Consider the following 13,426-nt stretch of genomic DNA (forward strand, 5'->3'; position numbering starts at 1 on the left):
TTTGGAAAGCCTTGCTCTGAAAGTTTAGTCTGAAGGTAGAAATGCAGTATCTGGGAGGGCTTAGTAGAAACTATGAAATAAAAGTGTAGAGAGTTTGCAGCAAGGTATTTAAATCATGTGTAAACTTTCCTTCCTACCTCAGTGGTGGGACTAATGTCAAGCCATGGAACTCTTCACTCTCTTCTGCCTCAATGAATTGTGCTGTTCAGGCTCTGCGATCATACATTTACACTGTAGTGAGAATTTAGGTTAATGTGTTACTACTCCCAGGAAGGATTTGTTTTGAAAGCTTTGCCTCTAATTGTAGATCACAAGGTTTTTATTGCTATGCCATAGATTATATTTCAAACAACTGAGGTCACTCTAACTTAAGCAAAGCAGGAATTTATTGGAAGAATAAGGCACAGAGCTCACAGAATTGAAGAGAAAGCTGAAGAATCAGGTCTTGTAAAGACGGGAGCTAAGTGGGTTTTATGAGGTCTTTGTAGCAGTATCTAATCTCATTTTCTTCCAGGACCTCCTTTGAGTGGAATTCTGATCTTAAATCTTTGTGTTACTACTCAAGATTCAAATGCTAGGGAGAGATTATCTGTTTGGTTCAGCATGGGGTCAACCCTTATCTCAGAAAAGGGCGGGGTGCCAAGCTGCGGCAATGAGGTGAAAAAAGGCTCCAAAGGAATATTGGGGCACTCTTACTGGAAAAGGGAAGGAGTGCTGTGCAAACAAAAACATACATTGACTATAATCACCAAGTAAAGGAATTTCACAGAACTGTAAATAGGGATACTTTGGAGATATGGTCAGAGAAGGCTGTTGCTGCTCTTGAAATCCCTGCACTTAGGTAGCCATTTTTCTTCAATGGTGAATCCTTCTGAAGGACCCCTTCACAACGACAGTCTATAAGTCAAATGAGACAGAAGGGACTCAAGGATTCTTTCGCTGCTTTTCTCCCAAAAGCTTTTAAATCACACTGTATGATCTGACTATATTTGGGAACTCCATTGAATTCTTAAAGCCATGCTTTGTGGTCTTTTACACAGATGCCACTGAAATGTAGTTTCTGAGGCAAATATTTGAATGAACACTGATACGTCTAAACCACTGCTTTAGCTTGTAGTCCACTGCATACCTACAGTGCTGGTTAAATATGCAGTTTCCAGAGTGCAACACCAGACCTACTACAGAACAGTTTTGATAGGGAGGGGTTAAGATGGGGGCTGATGCTAAACTTTTAATAATCATCTCAACCCAGGTGGTTTTCATGCACACTAAAATTTGAGAACTACTGAACCAGTCTCAACAAATCCCAATATTTATTGGGTATATACTCTGTGACAATCAATGTTCTAGACTCTAGACTGTACTAGGGAATACAGCAATGAACAAGATAAAGTTCTTGCTCTTTTGAAGATTCCTATGGGGAGGAAATTAATGATAAATAAGTACAACAAAATTAATTAACAAAATAATTATAGAGTGGAGTTTGTACTCTGAAGAAAGAGGGTAATCTCAAACTTAGCGCAAGGGCTCACTTTTTTCTGTTATACTACTTCTTCTCAAGTCTTCTCTGTCTCAGATAATGGTACCACCATCCCCCAAGACATTAAGGTCAAAGGCTTTGGAGATCACTCTGGATTGAGTCCTCTCTTTCTCTCCTTTTCTGCACTCACCTCATGTACTCCATCAAGAAGTCTCTAAAATATACGCAAGACCTTTCACTTCTCTTCTCCACAGCTACCCCTACAACCAGACCCCATTTCCTCTTGTCGGGATGACTTTAATGTCTTCCTAACTAGCTTCCCAGTCCCTAGTCACATCTCTCTAGTGTTCATTCTGCACATAGCAGCCAGGAAATTTCAAAAATGCAAACGAGACTGTAACCTTCCTTTGCTTAAAACCTTCTGATAGTCAAACTCCTCACTGTGATCTGCCAGACCCACATGATCCGGCCCCCACCCAGCTCTCCTGTCTTGGGCCTCTCTCCCTCAGTCACCGTGTTCGACCACCATGCCTTTCCCTCAATCCCTCAGTCATACCAAACTTGTTCCTGCCTCATGACCTTTGAAGGTAAGAGACCTTACCTGTCTCTCCAGCTGCCAACTACAGATCATTCAGGTCTCAGCTCAAATGTCATATCCTCAAAGACAACTTCTTCATCCATCCTAATTAAAGCGGTAACCCCCTGCCCCCCAGTCATTGTCAATGGCCTATTTTACTTTCTTCTTAGCATTTAGCATCTGAAATCACCTTATTTATTGATTTGTTTACATGTTAACATCTGTTGTTTTCTCAGTACAATCAAAGCTTCATGAATACAGGGATTTTTATCCAGTCCATTTTGTTCACTGCTTTGTCTCTACCACCCAGAAGAGTGCCTGGCACATAGCAGGAGTTCAACGAATACTATTGCCTTAATGAGTGAAAATAACTGAGGGAATTAATGGACAGTAACTGGAAGTGGGGCGACTTTAAACAAGCTCTCAGTAAATGAAGGCTGGGTGTTTCAGGGTTTGGGGACTACGTACATTCTAAATTTGCCCTACACAAACTCTCTACTCCAGGCAAACAGATTTGTTTGCTGTTCTACCAACACACTTTATATTTTGCTGTCCGTGTTCAATGAAGAGACCTAAGTTGTGCATTCATAATGAGCATGAGCCTGAGCAAAGCACTGTGGGACCTGTCTCAGAAAGCTCACATACATACACTTCCTCCTGCCACTGCCATCACCTAAAGGCCTCCTCCTCCTCTTTTCTCCATCAAAGTTCTGCTCTTCTGACTCACAGACATCCTCCCTGTTTTCTCCAGCAGGAATTGACCTCTATCTTCCATGATTCCTTTTGGATTCTCTTATTCCCTGACTCTGGTATATTATACTTACAAAATATGTGCCTTGGGCAAATTATTTAACCTCTCTGAGCCTCAGTTTCCTCATTTGAAAAATAGGATAAATGATACTGATTTAGTGGGACTGATATCATGATTAAATGTATCATAAACTTCAAGCATAGTGCTTGGCACATAATCACTCTTTAAATCGTAGCTATAACAAATATTATTTCTCCTCATTATTGATAAAACTATCATTGTATCTTAATTATTAAAATAAAAATATTGATAAGAAGGCAGTTATTTATTGAACATTTAGCATTTCCTAGGAGTTTTACATTTGTTATATGAAATAATTCTGCAATCTAGTTGTTTCATATATTTGCGTTTCATTTCCCAGTTAGATATTGAGGCCATAAGCTATGTCCTAAGGTTTTTTTTTTTCTTTTTTTTTTTTGAGACAGAGTCTCACTGTGACACCCAGGCTGGAGTACAATGGTGCGATCTCGGCTCACTGCAACCTCCGCCTCCTGGATTCAAGCGATTCCCCTTCCTCAGTCTCCCAAGTAGCTGGAATTACAGGCATGCACTATCATGCCCAGCTAATTTTTGTATTTTTAGTAGAGACGGGGTTTCACCATGTTGGCCAGGCTGGTCTTGAACTCCTGACCTCAGGTGATCTGCCCGCCTTGGCCTCCCAAAGTGTTGGGATTACAGGCATGAGTCACCGCACCTGGCACCTTAAGGTTTTTTAAAATAATCCTTCCACTACCAGACTAGTGTGCTGTTCATAACACATGCTCAAGAACTATCTGCTGTAAATAATAAGATGATTTATAGCTCTGAGAGTTAGTGATTTGCATTATGTCAGAATATAAGCTGGTCTGAAAAATCAGATCAATTCAGTCTGCAATTTTTGTGTGAAAACTTGAGTTTGGATCTGTCAGCTGCTTAAATAGTGTGCTGATGCAACCTGTCCCTTCCATTCATTCATTCAGCAAGTACTTTTGAGCACCTACTATGTGCCACACTCTGTTACGAGCAACCAGTAAAGGCTTCTAAAATAGGGAAATTATGACATTCATTTGTCAATATTTCAGTTATGTTTATAAACTCCACTTTTGCAGTTGCTTACTCTTCCCAAGAAACTGGCTCATATTTTAGAATCTAAGCACTTAGAGAATGTACAGAACATACAGCATGATGAACTGTTAGGCTCTGGCGTCAGAAAGCCTGGGTTTGAACCCCAGCAGTGTTAATTCTATGCTTTGAGATCCTGGGCAAGTTACTTATCCTCACCAAGGCTCAGTTCCTTAGTCTGTACAATGAAAATAATAATACAGTAGTATCTACCTTTAAGGGTTATTGTAGGTGTGAGATGAAATAACACATATAGCCGGGTGCGGTGGCTCACGCCTGTAATCCCAGTACTTTGGGAGGCCGAGATGGGCGGATCACGAGGTCAGGAGATTGAGACCATCCTGGCTAACACGGTGAAACCCCGTCTCTACTAAAAATACAAAAAAATTAGCCGGGTGTAGTGGCAGGCACCTGTAGTCCCAGCTACACGGGAGGCTGAGGCAGGAGAATGGTGTGAACCCGGGAGGCGGAGCTTGCAGTGAGCCGAGATTGCACCACTGCACTCCAGCCTGGGCCTGGGCAACAGAGGGAGACTCCGTCTCAAAAAAAAAAAAAAAGAAGTAACACATACAAGACATTCAGTACTGGTATGTTTTAACAACTCAAAATTTTAGCTATCATTAAATTACTAGTTCACATTACTCTACCAAACATACTAAGATCACTAGACAAGAAGAATGCACCTGGAAACTAATTTTTGAACAAGGAGTGAGAGAATAAACACATATTTAAATTCCATATGGTGTCAGGCATTAGAAGCTCTCCACATGTTACATCATTTAATCCTCACAACAATGTCAAACAGGTATTATATTACAGATTAAGATACCAGGGGCTGGGTATGTTGGCTCACACCTGTAGTCCCAGCACTTTGGGAGGCCAAGGTGAGTGGGTCACTTGAGCCCAGTAGTTCAAGACCAGCCTGGGTAACATGGCAAAACCCTGTCTCCACAAAAAACACAAAAGTTAGTCAGGCATAGTGATCCACACCTGTAGTCCCAGCTACCAGGAAGGCTGAGGTGGGAGGATCGCTTGAGCCTGGAAGATTGAAGTTGTGGTGAGCTGAAATCACACCACTGCACCCCAGCCTGGGAGACAGAGTAAGACTCTGTCTCAAAAAAAAAAAAAAAAAAAAAAGAAAAAAGAAAAAAGATACTAGGACTCAGGTTAAATATTTTGCACACATTTATGCAGCAGAAAAGGTGTAGCCAGTTTTGTCCTTATCTGAATCTCTTTCACATAATGAAAAGGGGGCCATCCACATTTTACTCATGTCTCTGAAATTCTGTCTACACAGTGCATTGTTTCTATAGGATAGCTGTGATCAAACTGGTGGTACATGACAATCACTTGGGGTGCTTAAAAAGTCCTCAATCCTCTTCTTTATTCAGATTAAAAAAAGAAAAGTCTCAACCCAGGGACTCATCCTAAAATACTTAATTCAGTAAATTTGGAGTAGAGCCTATGAATCAGTATTTTAGGAAACACTCCAAATGGTTCTAGTGGAGGTAGTTCTTGATTACTTTCTAGAAATACTGTCAAAAGGAGTAAAACACCTGGTTTTAAGATCATGTAATATACCAGAGATTCGTAGCTAAAGTGTGAAGGCATATGACCGTGTGATGAAAAGATGTATATGCAACTAATGTATTTTAGGTTTCACATAGCAATTGCATTCTTTGCATTCATTTTAAAGTTTTTCTACATAGAAACCTAGTGATTCTTGGCTCGGTGTGGTGGCTCACCCCTATAATCCCAGCACTTTGGGAGGCTGAGGCAGGCAGATCGCCTGAGGCCAGGAGTTCAAGACCACCCTGGCCAACATGGTGAAACCTCGTCTCTACTAAAAATACAAAAATTAGCCAGGTATGGTGGCAGGCACCTGTAATCCCAGCTACTCAGGAGGCTGAGGCAGGAGAAATGCTTGAACCCAGGAGGCGGAGGTCACAGTAAGACTCTGTCTTAAACACAAACAAAAAGAAACTAGTGACTCTTTTTTTTTTTCTGAGATGGAGTCTCGCTCTGTCACCCAGGCTGGAGTGCAGTGGCACAATCTCGGCTCACTGCAAGCTCCGCCTCTGGGGTTCACGCCATTCTCCTGCCTCAGCCTCTCGAGTAGCTGGGACTACAGGTGCCGCCACCGCACCCGGCTAATTTTTTTGTATTTTTAGTACAGACGGGGTTTCACCGTGTTAGCCAGGATGGTCTTGATCTCCTGACCTTGTGATCCACCCACCTTGGCCTCCCAAAGTGCTGGGATTACAGGCGAGAGCCACCGCGCCCAGCCGGAAACTAGTGACTCTTAAGTTGAGTTTATGTGAGTTTTTATGTCCTATATATGAGTGGGCCTACCATTAGGAGTTTCTTATTTGTAGCAGTTGTTTGCATATTTATTTAGCCATGATGATTTTAAGTTACCAAATAGAAAATGAATAAATGAGAATAAACACTTAAAAAAAAGAGGACCCTAAAGGGTGATATTTCATTAAAGTTTCAGAAATTTATCAGGCTTGATTACCTAAACAGTTGTATAAAGATCTTTCAGATATTTAGCTGAGGTTAATTCCTTTAAAATAAACCATATAGGTCACATAGTACCAACAAAATATGTTGATGAATCCTTGAATATTGCCCTGATTATATCTCCTTGGGGAATGAAGAACTCATTAGCATGAATTCCATGTCAGTCCTCCCTGCCTTGTTCCCCAAGTACTTTCCAGACTGGCTTGGCATAAAAGGGTGATCAAAATGTATGTAGCATGGCCAAGTTTCAAATGAATGGCTCATCTAACTCCACTGATTAAATACATAACATTACATAGTTTGAAAAGGCTGTTGTGCTTCATTAAGTTTACTTTTCTGTCTGAGAGCTTTAAAAAGGTAAATTCTGAGGGGTGGGATAGGGAGACGATTCTATAAATTCTTGGCTCTTCATATTCAAATGGCATATGCTTATTTCCCAACCCAAGGGAAAATCCTCAAAGCTGAGAAGTTGTTAAATTGGTAACAGTAAGGGTGTGTGTGTGTGTGTGTGTGTGTGTGTGTGTGTGTGTGTGTGTGTGTGTTTAGAAAGAGGAAGAAAGATAAACCTGTTTGCTTTCTGAAACAAGTAGTAAAACAGGTTGTTTAGGGTGAAGTCCCTTGAACTAGATAATTGATTTTAAATACATTTGCCTATAATAATACTTTATATTTACATAGTGCTTTGAAAAGTTCAAAGCATTTTTACATTTATTATCTCATTTGAACTTCACAACAACCCTATGAAGTAGGTACAGCAGGTCTTATAATCCACCACTGCCACCACTTAAAAGATAGCTAAACTGAGACACAAGCATGTCGAGAAACTTGTTTAAGGTCACATAACCAGTTGGTGTTACATCTAGAACTGGAACACCAGAATTTTGAAACTGAAGCCTGTGTTTTCTTGGCAGAAAGTGCCTCTGCTACTGCTTGATCTCCGCAGAGTTCCTGTTGAGATTTGTGGCTACAATTTAATTGGAGAATACAAATCAGGCATGTCTAAAGAGCTCTTCAGAAAAGAGATTGTTTCTGTTAGATCATGACTGTGTTAGGAAAGGGAGGTAGAGAATGGAGTCAGTTGTTTTGGACAATGCAAATTAAAAACAAACAAAAACACTTTGTAATCAGTTTCTGGATATGTTGGGAGCAATTCATTCATTAAATTGTGTATTCATTTTTTAAAGTATCTATTAAGTGCCTTTATATAAGAGACTGCTGAGCACTTTGGGAAGAGGTAAAGAAATGCATTCAATTTGTGGGGAGAGGGTGTGGAGGAATGCTTTGAATTATACAAATAATCACTGTTTTATTCGTTGTTCAATACCACCTGGTAGATGAAATAAAAAGCCCTCCTTGCAGAGAAGCAAGGAAAACAAAAACAGATGAAGGAAACTGGGCAACTAATTTCTTTTAATTCTCTCCCTGTCGGAGGCATTAAAAAAAAAAAAAATTGAGGCTGAGTGCGGTGGCTCACACCTGTAATCCAGCACTTTGGGAGGCCGAGGCAGGTGGATCACAAGGTCAGGAGATGGAGACCATCCTGGCTTAAACGGTGAAACCCTGTGTCTACTAAAAATACATAAAATTAGCTGGGCATGGTGGCACGTGCCTGTAGTCCCAGCTACACAGGAGGCTGAGGCAGGAGAATTGCTTGAACCCAGCAGGCAGAGATTGCAGTGAGCTGACATCGCGCCACTGCACTCCAGCCTGGGCAACAGAGCGAGACTAAAAAAAAAAAAAAAAAACACACCAAGGTGATAAAGTTCCTGCCAGGTACACAAAAAACCAAGTTTGCTGTGTCATACAACATAATACAGATTTTTAACTCTAATGCTTCCTTGAAACTAGGTAGACTGGGTTTAGGTTAGTACCAGGCTCTTTACCAGGCATACTGAGTGAAGATTTAAGGGAAAAACGTTAGTGTCTAGCCCAAAGTTTTCAATATCCAGAAAGCATCTCTAAAGGCCAGAAATAAGTCGCTACAATACTTTCCCCTGCCTGACTCCAAAATGAAGCATTCCTCTTGGCAGGCATGCTTGCAGATGTAGACAACGGAAACAGAGGCACCCATGGATGCAAGGAAACGACCACCAGAGTAGCTGAAGGCCCTGTCATTTGAATAGAAGACAAGCATGAGTTTGCTAATGGGTTATGGGTTTCCCCAAAGGTCATTTTTTTTTCTCTCAACATCCCCCTGGACAGGTTTCTTCACTTTCTAATACAAACATCTCCAAATTTGAAGGCAAAATTCGCTCATACTTACATTATAAGTAGTTGTTTGATATATTCCTTTAGTTTATACGTACATAAATAGTATCAGTGACTGCAACTACTTGTTGTTGTTTTGTCTTTTGAGACAGAGTCTTGCTCTGTTGCCCAGGCTGGAGTGCAGTGGTACAATCTCGGCTCACTGCAACCTCTGCCTCCCAGGTTCAAGTGATTCTCCTGCCTCAACCTCCCGAGTATCTGGGATTACAGGCACCTACCACTATGCCCAGCTAATTTTTGTATTTTTAGTAGAGATGGGATTTCACCATGTTGGCCAGACTGGTCTCGAACTCCTGACCTCAAGTGATGGGTCTATGTCAGCCTCCTAAAATGCTGGGATTACAGGTGTGAGCCACCGCGCCTGGCCTGAAACTACTTGTTTTTGTTGTGACAGGTCCTGCTCAGCCCCCAGAGTGGGTATATGAAACTGTGTATGTTCATGCATAGTTTATTTGCCTTCTGTGTGTGAAGAGTGGAGACTCATAATTAATCCTAGTTCTGTCCCTAACACTGTCCCCATTTTGTTTCTCCAGGTTTCCATGTTTTCTACATGTAAAACAACAGGGTTGGAGTAGGTAAGCTCTAAAATCTGTTTTACCTCTACCATCCTACAAATGCTACAGTTTTAAAATATGTTTTAGTTATTACTGAACATACATTATAGTACTTCAGTCACTTGGTATCCTTAACAATATATTAGGGTCCTACTTCAGGGAAATTGGTCATAGTTGGATACAAAATCATAATCAGATAAAATTAAGTTTATTTACTTTACAAAATAAATTGCCAAAATATTTCAGAATAGTGGCAACTAACATACTCTGGTTAAGCATTTAAAATAAAGATTTACTTTTAATCCAAATTTTCAGAAAAAGTAATTTGGAGTGAGACATACTTACATTCAGTGACAAAAATATACACATATGAATGTCATAAAATCATACTATTTTGGAATGCTAAAGGACCCTGGGAAATTCTTTTGTATTTTTTTTTTTTCGAGATGGTGTCTTGCTCTGTTGCCAGGCTGGAGTGCAGTGGTATGATCTTGGCTTACTGCAACCTCCACCTCCCGGGTTCAAGCGATTCTCCTGCTTCAGCCTCCCAAGTAGCTGGGACTACAGGCACACATCACCATGTCCGGCTAATTTTTGTATTTTTAGTAGAGACAGGGTTTCACTATGTTGGACAGGATGGTCTCAATCTCTTGACCTCGTGACCCACCTGCCTCAGCCTCCCAAAGTGCTGGGATTATAGGCGTGAGCCACCATGCCCAGCCAGACCCTGGAAAATTTCAATCCAACTTCCTCACTTTACAAAACAGAGAACTAAGAACCAAATAAGGTTACTTACTTGTTCAAGATTACACGGGTCCATAATTAACAAAAGCTGTGCAAAGAAAATCAATGGCAGAATATTTTCTGTATTTTTTTCTATTCATATTTTGAGATCACACCTCTTCCTTTACTTAGAAAAAAACATAGCTGGTCAGTGCTTAAATCAAATAATATTATAAAGAAAAAATGTAAGGTTATAATGCAGATTCTCATATGGACACGACACATTTTAATAGTGTAAATAGTAGATTCATATGCGCTTAGATTCAGTTAATCCACTTGTGTTTCTTAATTTTGCTGACTTTTGAATTGCCACTGAAATAGCACAATACTGTGCTATTATCCAAAAATTATTTTAAATATATTTTGTTTTTTCAATATGTAATATTGTAATTTTTATAACACATGAGCACACATTGAAATCTGTCAATAATATATTTTCTAATACTGGTATTCACTGAAGTTCCAAGTATGCTTATAGGTAGGACTTGAATCCATTGCTTCTAGTCACATAAATGAGTTTTACTTCATTTTCCTTTTTATTCTTGTATTAAATACTAAATAACTTTCCTTTACATAGTTATTATTTTAGTACAATTATTGAAAATTAAATATTTGCACAAATTACTAATCAGTTTCAAGGCATACAACTTTATGTTGCCACTAACCCCAATATTTGAAATTAGCAGGGCTCTTTAAAACTGGTGCTTCTAACATTTCATTGACTTACACTAAAATCACTGCCTCCATTCCTCAATCACCCAGTTATTTTTAACCTTGACCTCCCACAGCTGTACTGATTTACTCAGTCCACAAAACTCTCTGATTCCACCCTCTCTGCCTCTTATGAAGCAATACTAGAGAGGAAAAACAAAACCCATTCCTTTAAGAAAGATTCCGCCTCCTCTCTTATAAGCAAGCGCCTAATGGTAATTGTAGAGTCTACTAAGTCAAACACTTTACTACTCAGCATTGAGAGAAGCTGCTGCTGCTAATGCTGCTGTTGCTGCTGCCGCCGCCGCCGCCGCTGCTGCTGCTGTTGGTCTGAGGCTGCAGTGGGTTTCTGTGCAGCATTGCAGAATCCACACCTAGAGAACAGAAGACACAGACACGTACGTCTACTACCCTGGTTAGAAGGAAGCTTTGGATCTTCGGTGGGTAAGGAGATCTATCTATTTTGTCCAGAAACTGTTAGAAAAGGAATGATCATGGAAAAGACTGTTCACCAGACATGCTTAAAATGGATTTTGTTAATTTGTCTTCCTTTGGTGGTGGTGGGGGTGTCTAGATTTGTGACTAGCAAAATATAGTGGGGACTATATTCTGATAGGTGCCCTTAGGATACTTTTTTTGCTATTCATAAAAAGGCTAACCTTGATGCATGCAAAGCTTTTCATTTTTTTTTTTTTGCTTTTTAAATGCAAGAAAATATCCAGCCACTCCCAATATCTCTCTCAAATACTGCAGATATTTTTAAATGCCAAATAATATGTCAGGCTGAGCATCTTCTAAACAATTTTCTCCCCCAAACTAGGAAGACTTCCCCACGATTCGTTAAGATTATTTAAAAATAATATGGCATGGTTGGATTTTTGAGCAAATGGGAGATGGTGGTAGACTAAAATTTCTACAGCCTTAGTCCAGTGGAGAGAGAAAACGATAAATACATCACAGTTTGTGCCAAGACAAGATTCATTTTCCACACTTCATATGTGGGAAGAGGAAACTACATTTTAATTAGCACATTTTTAGGGAGGAGGGAGGGGATGAAGATGAGGGGGATGGCGTGAGGTATTTGAGGGGGACGAGTCTGCAGATGAGGAAAGGAAATGAAGTGGATTGTCGCCAGTGCCTTGGAAACGAAGGGAGATAAGGGTGGGGAATGAAGTTTGCTGTGTGTGTTAGGGTGGGGTTGGCCCAAGGGACCGTGAATCACTAGAATGGCGCTCGGAGGGGTGTGCTTGCAAGTGTACTGGTGCAGGAGGGACGTGGAAGTTGTGGGTGGCAGAGAAAAGTGTGCACCGCTGGGAGGTCTATTTCGAGAATAGGTTGAGGTGAGAAACATGTCTGGGCGACGGGGGTGGGCGGCCCGGTGTCACCTGTGGATGGATCCACAGCCCTGCAATTGCGTGTTGCAAAGTTTGCCCGGCCCCGCATTCATTTTGAAGGTTCTTGGCGATGCCTCGACTTCTTGCCTCAAAGAAGTGAGCTCTCATAAGGTTCAGAGGCCGGGAGCCAAAGTGGGAGTGAAGACTCTCGAGGGGTCCAAATGGAGCAGAAGCGAGAGCCCCTGCCCTCCCCCCGTGTGTAGGTGAAGCAGGGGCTGTGGGGACTAGGCGCCCGCGAAGGCAGCTGTGCTGAGAGCAAAGTCCAGGCCCCACGGGGGGCGTGCGGAGGTTGAACCTTTGCAGTGGCTTTCCCCTAAAGCCCCAGCAGCCAGTGTGGGCGGCCGAGGCTGACTCAAAGCGGCGGCTCAGCCTCGGGAGTAGGAGTGGGGGGCTCGCTCATTTAAGGCGGGAGACATTTCCGAGGCGCCCCTCCTCCCCTTCGCGGTCGGATTTCTGTCGGGGTCGTTTCCCCCTCTGGCCCTCCGGGGACGCTGTGGATTCGAGCTGCACAGCCGGAGGAGGACGTTGAAGAGGCGCCAGGCAGCCGCCCCGAACCAGGCCCTCCCGACTGCCGGGCCTGCAGGCCCCCACCGCCGCGGCTTCACGGACTTAGCGCTTGAGGGAGCGGAGGGAGCTGCGGGGGCGGGGCCAGGGCTCTCGAGGGGCGCTCGGGGCGGGGCCAGAGAGAGCTCGGGGCTGCCAGAGGAGAAGCCTTGAGGAGGCGGGGCCGGGACGCTACGGAGTCTGAGAGGCGGGGCCAGAGGCGTCGGGGGCTGCGAGGGGCGGACCTTGGGGGCGTGACCGGGGAGGGTGCTTGGGGAACTAGGGGCGGGGCGTTAGGGGGCGGGACCAAGGGACGCTCGAGGGGCGCTCGGCTAGTCCCGCCAGAGCGCCAGCCGCCAGCCCGTAACGGTCGCCAGTGTGAGGGGCGGGAGGGAAAGAAGAGAGGTTTAAATTAGATTTTTTTAAAAACACAGAGCAAGAGCTAGAGGCGTCGGCATCCCAGGTGTCGCCGCTTCCTGCTGCACAGGGCTAGGCGTCCAGGTCCCTCCCTCCTCAAGCCCCCTCCCCTTCTCCCGCCCTACCCTTTGGGGCTCTGCGGCGCTTAAGAGGCGGCGGCAGCGGTGGATCCGGCGGCTGCTGCAGCCCGGGCGGCTGCGGAGAAGGAGGGAGGGGAAACACAAAGCCGGCTGCGCGCTGCGAGGTAATCCTGCGGGGAGAGGA

The 13,426-nt window shown here is 42.9% G+C and overlaps 1 protein-coding gene across 15 annotated transcripts in view; it reads left to right on the forward strand.

Moving 5' to 3' along the window:
* Positions 1-11,031: 11,031 nt before the first annotated feature.
* Positions 11,032-13,426, forward strand: part of ADD3 (adducin 3) — a 129,480-nt gene continuing 127,085 nt past the window's right edge. For 7 of the 15 annotated variants that reach the window (XM_077947479.1, XM_077947486.1, XM_077947480.1 and 4 more), the window contains exon 1: positions 13,089-13,406. The gene's annotated coding sequence lies outside the window, so the exon portion shown is untranslated. Of the gene's footprint in view, positions 11,253-11,994; positions 12,149-13,088; positions 13,407-13,426 lie in introns of those variants that run through there. The other 8 variants (XM_077947481.1, XM_015148127.3, XM_015148135.3 and 5 more) reach the window with 5 other exon arrangements.

Source organism: Macaca mulatta, chromosome 9, assembly GCF_049350105.2.
Source record: "Macaca mulatta isolate MMU2019108-1 chromosome 9, T2T-MMU8v2.0, whole genome shotgun sequence".
NCBI lineage: Eukaryota > Metazoa > Chordata > Mammalia > Primates > Cercopithecidae > Macaca > Macaca mulatta.